Source organism: Pristiophorus japonicus, chromosome 21 (assembly GCF_044704955.1).
Source record: "Pristiophorus japonicus isolate sPriJap1 chromosome 21, sPriJap1.hap1, whole genome shotgun sequence".
NCBI classification, from domain to species: domain Eukaryota; kingdom Metazoa; phylum Chordata; class Chondrichthyes; family Pristiophoridae; genus Pristiophorus; species Pristiophorus japonicus.
In genome coordinates, this window is record NC_091997.1 from 30,192,991 (window position 1) to 30,204,659 (window position 11,669).

General features: G+C 45.9%; 1 non-coding gene across 1 annotated transcript; it reads right to left on the reverse strand.

Moving 5' to 3' along the window:
* Positions 1-1,478: 1,478 nt before the first annotated feature.
* Positions 1,479-1,550, reverse strand: trnac-gca (transfer RNA cysteine (anticodon GCA)). Its single transcript has one exon. It is a non-coding gene; the product is annotated as a tRNA-Cys (tRNA).
* Between the last annotated feature and the right edge of the window lie 10,119 nt (positions 1,551-11,669).

The window sequence follows — 11,669 nt, forward strand, 5'->3', positions numbered from 1 at the left end:
AGATCGCTGGCTTCTCGCCCATTCTCAAAACACCTGGGCTCCATTTTTTAAAATGGGCATTACCACGAGTGATATGAAATAGGCGGTAGCGTTAAATTTTTTTGACCTTCTGCCGTAAAGTGTGGCCGTCCTTAGCAACGGCATGGCAACGCTCGATTCCCAAGATTCAGGAGGTCAAGGGTCATCATGACATGCGCAGAAGATGAGACAGAGAGAGAGAGGGCTCAGAGGCACTGAAAGTGTGCGTGGCTATGGTATGTGCTTGTCTGGCTGTTGTGGGAGGCATGAGGGAGAGTCACCAATAGCAAAACGCCTATTAAGCACCAAGAACATAGTTGGCACCGAGTTTTTGTCCAACAAATAATATATAACATGGAAGGGATGGAGGAGGCCCTGGAGCTGGTAGCCAGGAACAGAGGGCTCCCAGTGGTCCCAGAGCTTGGCACAGCACCCCAAGGTGCCACATTCCCATTGCCAACCACACATGAGAGCCAGCAGCAACATCTTGCTTATGGCTCGGAGCACGCTCCCACCTCGGGACCGTCCTCTCCCGTATCCGTCCAAGCAGCATTTCGGCCGTCACCCCACCCCCCACCCCGCCTCACAATGAAGCATTGCCTGAGGAGTTCCACGGCTTGGAGTCAGGAGGGGAAGGGGAAGGGGTAGAGGTGGGGAGGAGAAGCGGGGGGGGGGGGGGGGATGGGAAAGGTTTGGTTTGTACAGAAATACTGATGATTTCAGACTAATGTTCAGTTTAAATATTTTTTATTTCACAAAACCTTGTGGCACATTGGCTCAGATATCAGCACCGTTACACGCTGGTGATTCCTTAACATCAAAGGGCTACCCCTCCTCCTTTTCCATTTTGCCTATCTCTTCCAAAAGTTAAGTATCCTGAATATTTAGTTCCCAACCATAGTCACTCTGCAACCACGTCTCCGTAATGGCTATTAGATCAAACCTATTAATTGCTATCTCTGCTGTTAATTCATGGCCTCCTACTGTGCTGTATCCATTCTATGATTAGTGATTATTACTGACTATAATGATCACAGAGCTGCCATCATTCTGACGGGATTGGACGGGTTAGATGCAGGAAGAATGTTCCCGATGTTGGGGTGGTCCAGAACCAGGGGTCACAGTCTAAGGATAAGGGGTAAGCCATCTAGGACCGAGATGAGGAGAAACTTCTTCACGCAGGTAATTGTGAACCTGTGGAATTCTCTACCACAGAGAGTTGTTGAGGCCAGTTCGTTAGATATATTCAAAAGGGAGTTAGATGTGGCCCTTATGGCTGAAGGGATCGAGGGGTATGGAGAGGGGTATGGAATGGGGTACTGAAGTTGGAAAAATGATCAGATTGAATGATGGTGCAGGCTTGAAGTGCCGAATGGCCTACTCCTGCACCTATTTTCTATGTTTCTATGAAGGAAGGACTGCACTGTGAATCCTTACTTGTGAAAGCATAAATAGCATTGAGGGGGCATCTGGATTGGAACCAGAGACCTCTTAATCTGCAGTCAAATGCTCTACCACTGAGCTATACCTCCAGAAGCATGCCAGTATCATCAGTAGTTCAGAATAAAATGGTCCAGAGCACAAGACAACATCCAGGATAAAAAGATAGGTGGAAAACAGATGAGGTAATTTTAAGAAATTACTGAGGAAATGTGGAGGCATTTTGCTTCGAACCGAGTTGTTATGATTCGGAATGTAATGGCTGAAGGGGTAGAGGAAGCATTTTCAATAAAATCATTCAACCGAGAATTGGAGAAATATTTGAAGGGGGAAAATATAGAGGGCTGTGGGGGAAGAGCAGGGGGAGTGGGACTAATTGGAGAGCTCTTTCAAAGAGCCGGCACAGGCAGGATGGGCCGAATGGCCTCTCGCTGAGCTGCAGGATTCTGCGCGTGTGTTTGTTGCTGGGTGTTTTATGCAGTACAGAAACATAAATTAAGCTGCGGTTTCAAAGCTCTGTGCTGAACCCAGCGGGCTATGATCACAAGATTCACGCAATGCAGATTGTGGTCACCACACACCACAGTTCAGATGAATCATTTTATGACCTTAAGTAGACTTTAATAATAGCCTTCCGCCCCAAAGGCCTCTCAAGAATCGATTCACTTTTGCTTCCCCGTGAAGACTGCAATTTTAAAGTGACACTGTCCTCCTTGAAGTATTTGCTGCATGTGGTCTCTCCCCAGAGTTGCAGCTGGTCTCACGGTGGTCGATTTGTCTCGGACTGGTCCTCAAAATGGGTTTCCACTGGAAGTCTGCGGTCACATGCAGTAACTTAAAAAGTCAGAACAAACGAGACAAGAGGAAGGAAAGTGTCTCATTTTTTTAAAAATAAAAAGATGTTCTTCATAATTTTACTATTCTAAGAGATCCAGACAGCGAAACATCATAAACTGGTGATAAATCTGTTTCAGCCTCTACCCGAAACCGAATAGCCGAGGTTCCGGCGAATTATACAGCAACCACCCCCCAACTTCGTCCCAAGCCTGACCTGCCGACTACAATTCAGCTGCATCGCTGTCAAAATGCATTTACTGGTTCATTCATCGCATTGGGCTTTGTGGAATCTTGCTGTGCGCAAAATCCCCCCCCCCCCCCCCCAAGTTAGCCCAACTTCTGTCTGTGAGACAACACGATATAAATGCAAGTCTGACAAAGAGTAAATTGTTAAGCAGTGGGATTTTAACCCTCTGATTTGGCGTGCATTGCCTGCTGTGCCGGGAGTTGGGAACTGGGAACTTCTGGCACAGGACAGACGCGATGGGCCGAATGGCCTCCTTCTGTGCCGCACATGTCTCTACTGTTTCTGATTCTCAGAGCTCCGCTGGCCTGCACCTTGCAACACCGACTTGAGTGGAGACCCAGTCGGTTTTATCGTTAAATTAAAACATCGGGATCCAGCTTTCTGCATCGATCCAAAAATTCGACTCAAATAGTTCACAGTGTTCCGGGTGTAAGGATAATGACTCACACCCTTTTTACCTGCAAGGTTCGACTCCCTTCATCACAGAAAAGCAAGGTGACATCAGGCCTCCGGATCCGCCCGGGGATGGAGCTGAGGCTGTGACGGTGCTCACTGATGCCCAGTGCCAGGCCCTGAGGGCTGCACTTTATTGCTGGGGCCCAAGCGGCAACTTTGCAGGTCAAGGATTCTTACATCACACACTCACTCAACTCACACACTCACTCACACACTCATTTGTACTCACTCACTCACACACACACTCACACTAACTCACACACACACACACGCTACAGGCTCATTCACACCCTCACTCACACGCTCACTCACACACACACTCAGTCACACTCACACTTTCTCACTCTCACTCACACACACTGTGTGCAAATTAGCTGCCGCATTTGTCTACATTGCAACAGTGGCTACTCTCCAAACATTACTTCATTTGATGTAACGTCTTTCGGATGTGACATCAAACCGAGGCCCCGTTTGCTCTCTCAGGTGGACATGAAAGCGCCCATGGCACTATTTCGAAGAAGAGCAGGGAAGTTATCCCCGGTGTCCCGGGCCAATATTTATCCCTCAATCAACATCACAAAAACTGATTATCCGGTCATTGTCACACAGCTGTTTGTGGGAGCTTGCTGTTGGCTGCTGTGTTTCCCACATTACAACAGTGACTACACTCCAAAAGTACTTCATTGGCTGTAAAGCGCTTTGGGCGTCCAGTGCACATGAAAGGCGCTATATAAATGCAAGTCTTTCTAAAGCGCGTTGGCACATCATGAAAGGCGCGGTATAAATTTTACATTTATTTCATTGTCCACATACCTCAATCAAGAGGGATGGAGTTTATTTAAAGGGGATAAGTGAGACAACTTTGCAAGAAGTGCCCTTGGCCCCGAGTGCAGATGCGGCGAAGATTGATCCTTCTCACCCTTCAGGCCCCGGAGCACATGGTGGCCCTGGAACCAGCACAACGATTTCCCTTTCGCTCGCTTGATTTAGATTAAAACATTAATCATCAATATATGTATTGTGTGTAAGATATCAGGAGGACACGCATCGGGTCCAAGTCCGGGGGTCGAGCCGTGTCAGAGCACTGTAATTGGAAGCAGATTCGCAGACCCCTTCAATATTCCCGGCCGGGATGAATGGGGCTCCGAATTCATTGACATTTTCCTGCTAACTGCAATAATTGATCAATTGCAACGTGGCGAGTGTAGCTCACTGCTGCTCGGGGGCCATCGCTTACCTTGGCAAACAAACCTGATGATACTACAATTAAAGGTGCAGTATTTTCATAAAAAGATCATTGAGTTAATTTTTTTTATAGAGAAGGTTAGGTCAAGTATCGTACATCATATTCCTCACACTCATGTCACAGGCTGGCAATACAACAACATCAACCTGTATTTATATAGCACCTTCAGCATAGTGAAACGTCCCAAGGCGCTTCACAGGAGTGTTAGGAGATAAAAAATTTTGACACCGAGCCGCATAAGTATAAATTAGCGCAGGTGATCAAAAGCTTGGTCAAAGAGGTAGGTTTTAAGGAGCGTCGTGAAGGTGGAAAGAGAGGTAGAGAGGTGGAAAGGTTTAGGCAGGGAGTTTCAGAGCTTGGGGCCCAGGCAACAGAAGACACGGGCACCAATGGTTGAGTGATTATAATCAGGGATGCTCAAGAGGGCAGAATTAGAGGAGCGCAGACATCTCGGGGTGTTGTGGGGCTGAAGGAGATTACAGAGATAAAGAGGGGCGAGGCCATGGAGGGATTTGAAAATAAGGATGAGAATTTTGAAATTGAGGTGTTGCTTAACCGGAAGCCAATGTAAGTCAGCGAGCACAGGGGTGATGGGTGAGTGGGACTTCGTGCGAGTTAGGACACGGGCAGCGAGTACAGGGGGTGATGGGTGAGCGGGACTTGGTGCGAGTTAGGACATGGGCAGCCAAGTTTTGGATCACCTCTAGTTTACGTAGGGTAGAATGTGGGAGCTCAGCCAGGAGTGTGTTGGAATAGTCAAGACTAGAGGTAACAGGGGCATGGATGAGGGAATATATTTCAACTCCTCTCTACAGTATGTGTTTAGTTTGTCAAAATACTGAGGGAGTGCTGCACCTGTTCATGATTATCCCCCCCCCCCCCGCTTTAATAAAACAATGTAGTCACATCTCAAAGCTTTTGTACCTAGAACCAAATGATAATATTGGTGGAAGGCGACAGTGGGTGTTGGAGATAGTAAATAAACAGTTGTGCACTAGTGATTTTTTTTTGCACAAATTACTCTTTGTGGGCGGTTTAGAGAACATGGGGGTGGAAGGTTTCCCAGCTTACAATTTTCTCCTGACCATGTGCAGCAAACTCCCCTGGGAATGTGCAAATTTATTGCAAAAGTTTATAAATTACCACACAAAGCTTATAATAAAACGAGGCACATGATGCTTCCCGTGCATAGCCGGCATTGTGCACTATCGTTTGCAATATTTAGAAGTCATTTAAACTTTGCTAAAATATTTGCTCTCCCAGGGTTGTCCAAGCTATTGGTGAACTGCACAGAAAGCCAAGGTGTAACCTCGACACCAGATATAAAACTCCATGCCCATTCCCCATTATTACATCTCAACTTGCTGATACCGATAAACTTAAGGGTTGATTCATCAATGAGCAACAGCATTAAAAACAGTCCCGTTCACCCATCACCCATATGCTCGCTGACCTACATTGGCTCCCGGTTAAGCAATGCCCTGATTTCAAAATTCTCATCCTTGTTTTCAAATCCCCGCCCCCGTGCCCCATCTCTGTAATCTCCTTCAGCCCCACAACCGCATGAGATGTCTACGCTCCTCTAATTCTGCCCTCTTGAGCATCCCTGATTATAATCGCTCAACCATTGCCGGCCGTGCCTTCTGTTGCCAGGGCCCCAAGCTCTGGAGCTCCCTGCCTAAACCTTTCCGTCTCTCTACTTCTCTTTCCTCCTTCAAGATGCTTCTTAAAGCCTACCTCTTTGAGCAAGCTTTTGGTCACCTGCCCTAATTTCTCCTTATGCTGCTCGGTGTCAAATTGTTTGTCTCATAATACTCCTGTGAAGCGCTTTGGGACGTTCCATGACATTAAAGGCGCTATATAAATACAAGTTGTTGTTGTTGTTGTAAGAGACTCACAAATTCAAACTGGACCAAACAGGAAGAATGCAAATAAGTTGCATGAGCTTCAAGGACCAAATTGCCAAGGTTTTAACGCTACTGTGATGGACTAACCAGTGGTCTTATCAGGACCAGATATCCAACAAAGTTACAAGTGATGTGTGTTGTATTGAAAAGCGCACCTTACGAACCAAAGCACATAGAGCAGGACACTCACCTAGGTTCACAAGACAGAATTAACATTTATATCGTGCCATTCTGGTCAGCTGTGGCTCAGTGGGTATCTCTCTCACCTCTGAGTCAGAAGGTTCTGGGTTCATGTCCCACTATTTGAGACTTCAGCACTGATACCTAGGCTGACATTCCCAGTGCAGTGCTGAGGGAGCGCTGCACTGTTGGAGGTGCCGTCTTTTGGACGAGACGTTAAACTGTCTGCTCTGTGAGGTGGATGTAAAAGATCCCCTGGCAGCTATTTCGAAGAGGAGCAGGAGAGTTCTCCTGGGCCAATATTTATCCTACAATCAACATAACAAAAACAGATTATTTGGTCATTATCGCATTGCTGTTTGTGGGAGCTTGCTGTGCGCAAATTGGCTGACGCGTTTCTCACATTACAACAGTGACTACACTCCAAAAAAAGTACTTAATTGGCTGTAAAGCACTTTGAGGCGTCCTGAGGTCGTGAAAGGCGCTATATAAATGCAAGTCTTTTCTTTTTCTAACCCTGCCACTAACTCCCAAATTTCAACATAACATCCATGCAAAAATCTCAAATTAACTTCACCTTAACGAATGCCCTAAACGTGCCACAATTAGAAGTCATCATAGCCATGGAAAATAAATTAAAACTCGAGATAGTTTTTAGTTTTGTTCCCTTTGCCAATGCTGAATATTGGGACCCCCGGGTATAGAGGGCTGTGTTTGAAAGCAACTTTGCCATGTGTTGGATGCAGACTCTGCTGGGAGTTGCTTGATGTGATTTCAGCCACTGCTTAAAGCAAGAAGCCTTGCAGCGACTCACGGGAATCTTCAAGGCCCAGGAATTAATGCACTTTGTCCCGGTGACTGTCGCACTTTCGGTCTAGTAGTCAGTTCGAAAATGTCACATTCCCACGTTATTGTCGAATAACCCGCAAACTTCCCACCGCCTCCTGGTTGTTCCCCTGTTCCCAATTTTATGGATTTCTGTCAGTTTCCCGGAAGGATTCCAGACTGATTTGCAAAACATCAGGATGGAGAGGATTGGCATGTTAACCATTCAATCGATAAAGCCAGGCAGCCAAAAAAGACCCATTCAGTGCCAGACATATCACGCCTCAAAAAAGCGATGCATTTAAAAAAAAGACTGCAAATCCGGTGAATCTGTATTAGATTTCTGATCGGTTATGAGAATGTCAATAATCCATTATTCCTGCCGCAGGGTCTGGGCACAGTTCCCCGCAGAGAATCCTTTTGGATAATGTGCTTCCTGCGCCACGCTTTGGCGAGAAGCATCATTACAGCAGGACCACAGTCAGAGAGACTTGGCACAGAAAAAATAGCACGTCCCAAGCGTGGTTCACAGCCAATACATTACTTCTAAAGTGTAATCACTGTTGTCGTGCCAGCAGACTCGCCTCTGAGGCACATGGTAGTGAGTTCGAGACCCACTCCAGAGACTTGAGCACAAAAATTGAGGCAGCCACTCCCAGTGTAGTGCTGAGGGAGTGCTGCGCTGTCGGAGGTGCCGAGACGTTAAACCGAGGCCCCGTCTGCCCTCTCAAGTGAATATAAAAGATCACATGGTATTGTTTCGAAGAAGAGCAGGGGAGTTATCCCCCGCGTCCTGGGGCCAATATTTATCTCTCGACCAACATCACTAAAACAGATTCTCTGGTCATTATCACATTGCTGTTTGTGGGACATTGTTTGTCAATCACAATACCATTGCCACTACTTAATTCATGCACAGGGAAAGTCTCGTGGAATGTGTAAAAGATCAGGAAACTGGCTCGGAATTTACACTGAAAAGGATCATATCTCCTCCAGGGGTACGGTTGCATAGTGGTTATGTTATTGGACTAGTAATCCAGAGGACTGGATTAACATAAGAACATAAGAAATAGGAGCAGGAGTCGACCATTTGACCCCTCGAGCCTGCTCCACCATCCAATACGATCATGGCTGATCTGATCATGGGCCCAGCTCCACTTCCCTGCCCGCTCCGCATAACCCTTGACTCCCTTATCGTTCAAAAATCTGTCTATCTCTGCCTTAAATATATTCAATGACCCAGCCTCCACAGCTCTTTGGAGCCCCCTAGTTCCAGATTCCCCCATGAGGGAAAGCATCCTCTCTGCATCTACCCTGTCAAGCCCCCTCAGAATCTTATACATTTCAATAAGATCACCTCTCATTCTTCTAAACGCCAATGAGTATAGGCCCAACCTACTCAACCTTTCTTCATAAGACAACCCCTTCATCTCAGGAATCAACCTCGTGAACCTGCTCTGAACTGCCTCCAATGCAAGAATATCCCTCCTTAAGTAAGAAGACCAAAACTGTACTCCAGGTGTGGCCTCACCAATATCTTTTCAGTTGTAGCAGGGCTTCCCTACTTTTATACATCATCCCTTTTGCAATAAAGGTCAACATTCCATTTGCGTTCCTGATTACTTGCTGTACCTGCATGCTAACTTTTTTGTGTTTCATGTACAAGGCTTTATTAGCCGAGGCATAGAATAGAGCAGGGAGGTTATGCTTGAACTGTATAAAACATTAGTTAGGCCACAGCTAGAGTACTGTGTGCAGTTCTGGTCACCACATTACAGGAAAGATGTGATTGCACTAGAGAGGGTACAGAGCAGATTTACGAGGATGTTGCCTGGACTGGAGAATTTTAGCTATGAGGAAAGATTGGATAGGCTGGGGTTGTTTTCTTTGGAACAGAGGAGGCTAAGAGGAGACCTTATTGAGATGTATAAAATTATGAGGGGCCTGGACAGAGTGGATAGGAAGGAAATATTTCTCTTAGCAGAGGGGTCAACAACCAGGGGGCATAGATTTAAAGTAACTGGTAGGAGGTTTAGAGGGGATTTGAGGGGAAATTTTTTCACCCAAAGGGTGGTGGGGGCCTGAAAGGGTAGTAGAGGCAGAAACCCTCACCACATTTAAAAAGTACCTGGATGTGCAGTTAATTTGCCGTAATCTACAAGGCTATGGACCTAGTGCTGGAAAGTGGGAGTAGACTGGATAGCTCTTTGTTGGCCGGCGTGGACACATTGAGCCAAATGGCCTCCTTCTGTGCTGTAAATTTCTATGATTCTTTGAATTTATGAAATCCACATCAGAAGCCACCAGTTCTGGGAAAGTTGGAAATGTTAAGATGCCCCGAACATCACCTCATAGAACCATGGAACAGTACAGCACAGAAGGAGGCATCGAGTCATGCGGTTCTGTCAAAGAGCGCTCCAGTTAGTCCCACTCGCACGCTCTGTCCCTGTATCCCTGCTATTTTATTCCCCTGCATGTATTTATCCAACTCCCTTTTGAAGGCTGATATTGAATCTGTATCCACCACCCTTACTATACAGCGCATTCCAAATCATACTCATTGTGTATGAAGTCGGCAATGTGCCTCAGCTTTTTCACTGTCGAGCCCCAAAGTGCTGTGGAGGCTGGGTCATTGAATATATTTAAGGCGGAGATAGACAGATTTTTGAGCGATAAGGGAACAAAGGGTTATGGGGAGTGGGCAGGAAAGTGGAGTTGAGTCCATGATCAGATCAGCCACAATCTTATTGAATGGAGCAGGCTCGAGGGGCCGAATAGCCTACTCCTGTTCCTATTTCTTATATTCTTATGGGATGCCTTGAGATGGTGAAAGGTGCTATATAAATGCAAGTCTTTCTTTTTATATAAAGGTATAAATAAGGGGGCAAAAATAATGCACAGTTTTGCCTTTATTTATAATAAGGACATCCATTAAGATGCTTCAGCTGTCAAGTTGAGTGTCTGAGTCACTGATGCAGGTTTGTTCACTCTTTTTTTAGAATCATGAACTTGCATCTAAAGAATAGAGTGCTCGACAGTGAAAAGGCTAAGGCACATTGCCGACTTCATACCTTGAGGCGAAATTCCCCATTTAGTGAATGCCTGTCTTTCTCCGTAAAGAAAGAAAGAGAGAACTTATATTTATATCGTGCCATTCACGACCTCAACATGTCTCAAAGCGCTTTGCAGCCAATGAGTTACTTTTGAAGTGTAATCACTTTTGTAATGTGGGAAACGCGGCAGCCAATTTGTGCACAGCAAGCTCCCACAAACAGCAATGTGATAATGACCAGATCATCTGTTTTAGTGATGTTGATTGAGGGATAAATATTGGCCAGGACACTGGGGATAACTCCCCTGCTCTTCTTCGAAATAGTGACATGGGATCGTTTACATCCACCTGAGAGAGCAGACGGGGCCTCAGTTTAAAGATGGCACCTCCAACAATGCCTCAGCACTGCACTGGAATGTCAGCCTAGATCTTTTGTGCTCAAGTCCCTGGAGTGTAATTAATGGGCTGCTGGTGATATTGCATTCCCTGAAGTAGCACTCCTCAAAGTTGCACCCTCCTGTAATTTTTTTAATAATTTAAATTACAGAGAGAAGAAAAAAACAAGAATTGTCGTGATATTTGTTAACATTTTTTGTGCTCATTATTCAGAGTTGGTTAATTGGGAAGAATGAGTGAGTAAGTAGCAAATAGTTTCAGAATAAGGGGTCGCCCATTCAAGACGGAGATGAGGAGAAATTTCTTCTCCCAGAGGGTTGTGATTCTGTGGAATTCTCTACCCCAGAGAGCTGTGGAGGCTGGGCCATTGAATATATTCAAAGCGGAGATAGGCAGATTCTTGAACTATAGGGGAGTCAAGGGTTCTGGGGAACGGGCAGGAAAGTGGATCATAGAATTATAGAAATTTACAGCACAGAAAGAGGCCATTTCGGCACTGGCCGACAAAGAGCTATCCAGCCTAATCCCACTTTCCAGCTCTTGGTTCGTAGCCCTGTAGGTTTCGGCACTTCAAGTGCACATCCAAATACTGTTGTTATCTAGGCAAGCATGGCAGTTACTTTTAGCATAGCAAGATCCCAAAAAAAGTAAGGCGCTGAATGACTGGTTCATCTGTCTTTGCTGGTGTTGGCTGAGGGAGGAGTGTTGGCCCAGGATACTGGGCGAACTCCTGCTGCTTATCCCTGGGATCTTTAATAACCTTCCGGACTTCCAGTCAATATCAGAAGCACAAAAGTATGGCTAACTGGTGCCACGTTTTATATTTTAAAAGCCTGTAGATTGTATGAGTAAGGGAAGAGTAAGGCAGCTAAGGTGTTCTACAGTCTTAAGGAGCTCTACGTAAACCAGAGGTCATCCAAAACTCGGTTGCCCATGTCCTAACTCGCGCCAAGTCCCGTTCACCCATCCACCCTGTGCTCACTGATCTACATTGGCTTCCGGTTAAGCAAGGCCTCAATTTCAAAATTCTCATCCTTGTTTACAAATCCCTCCATGACCTCACTC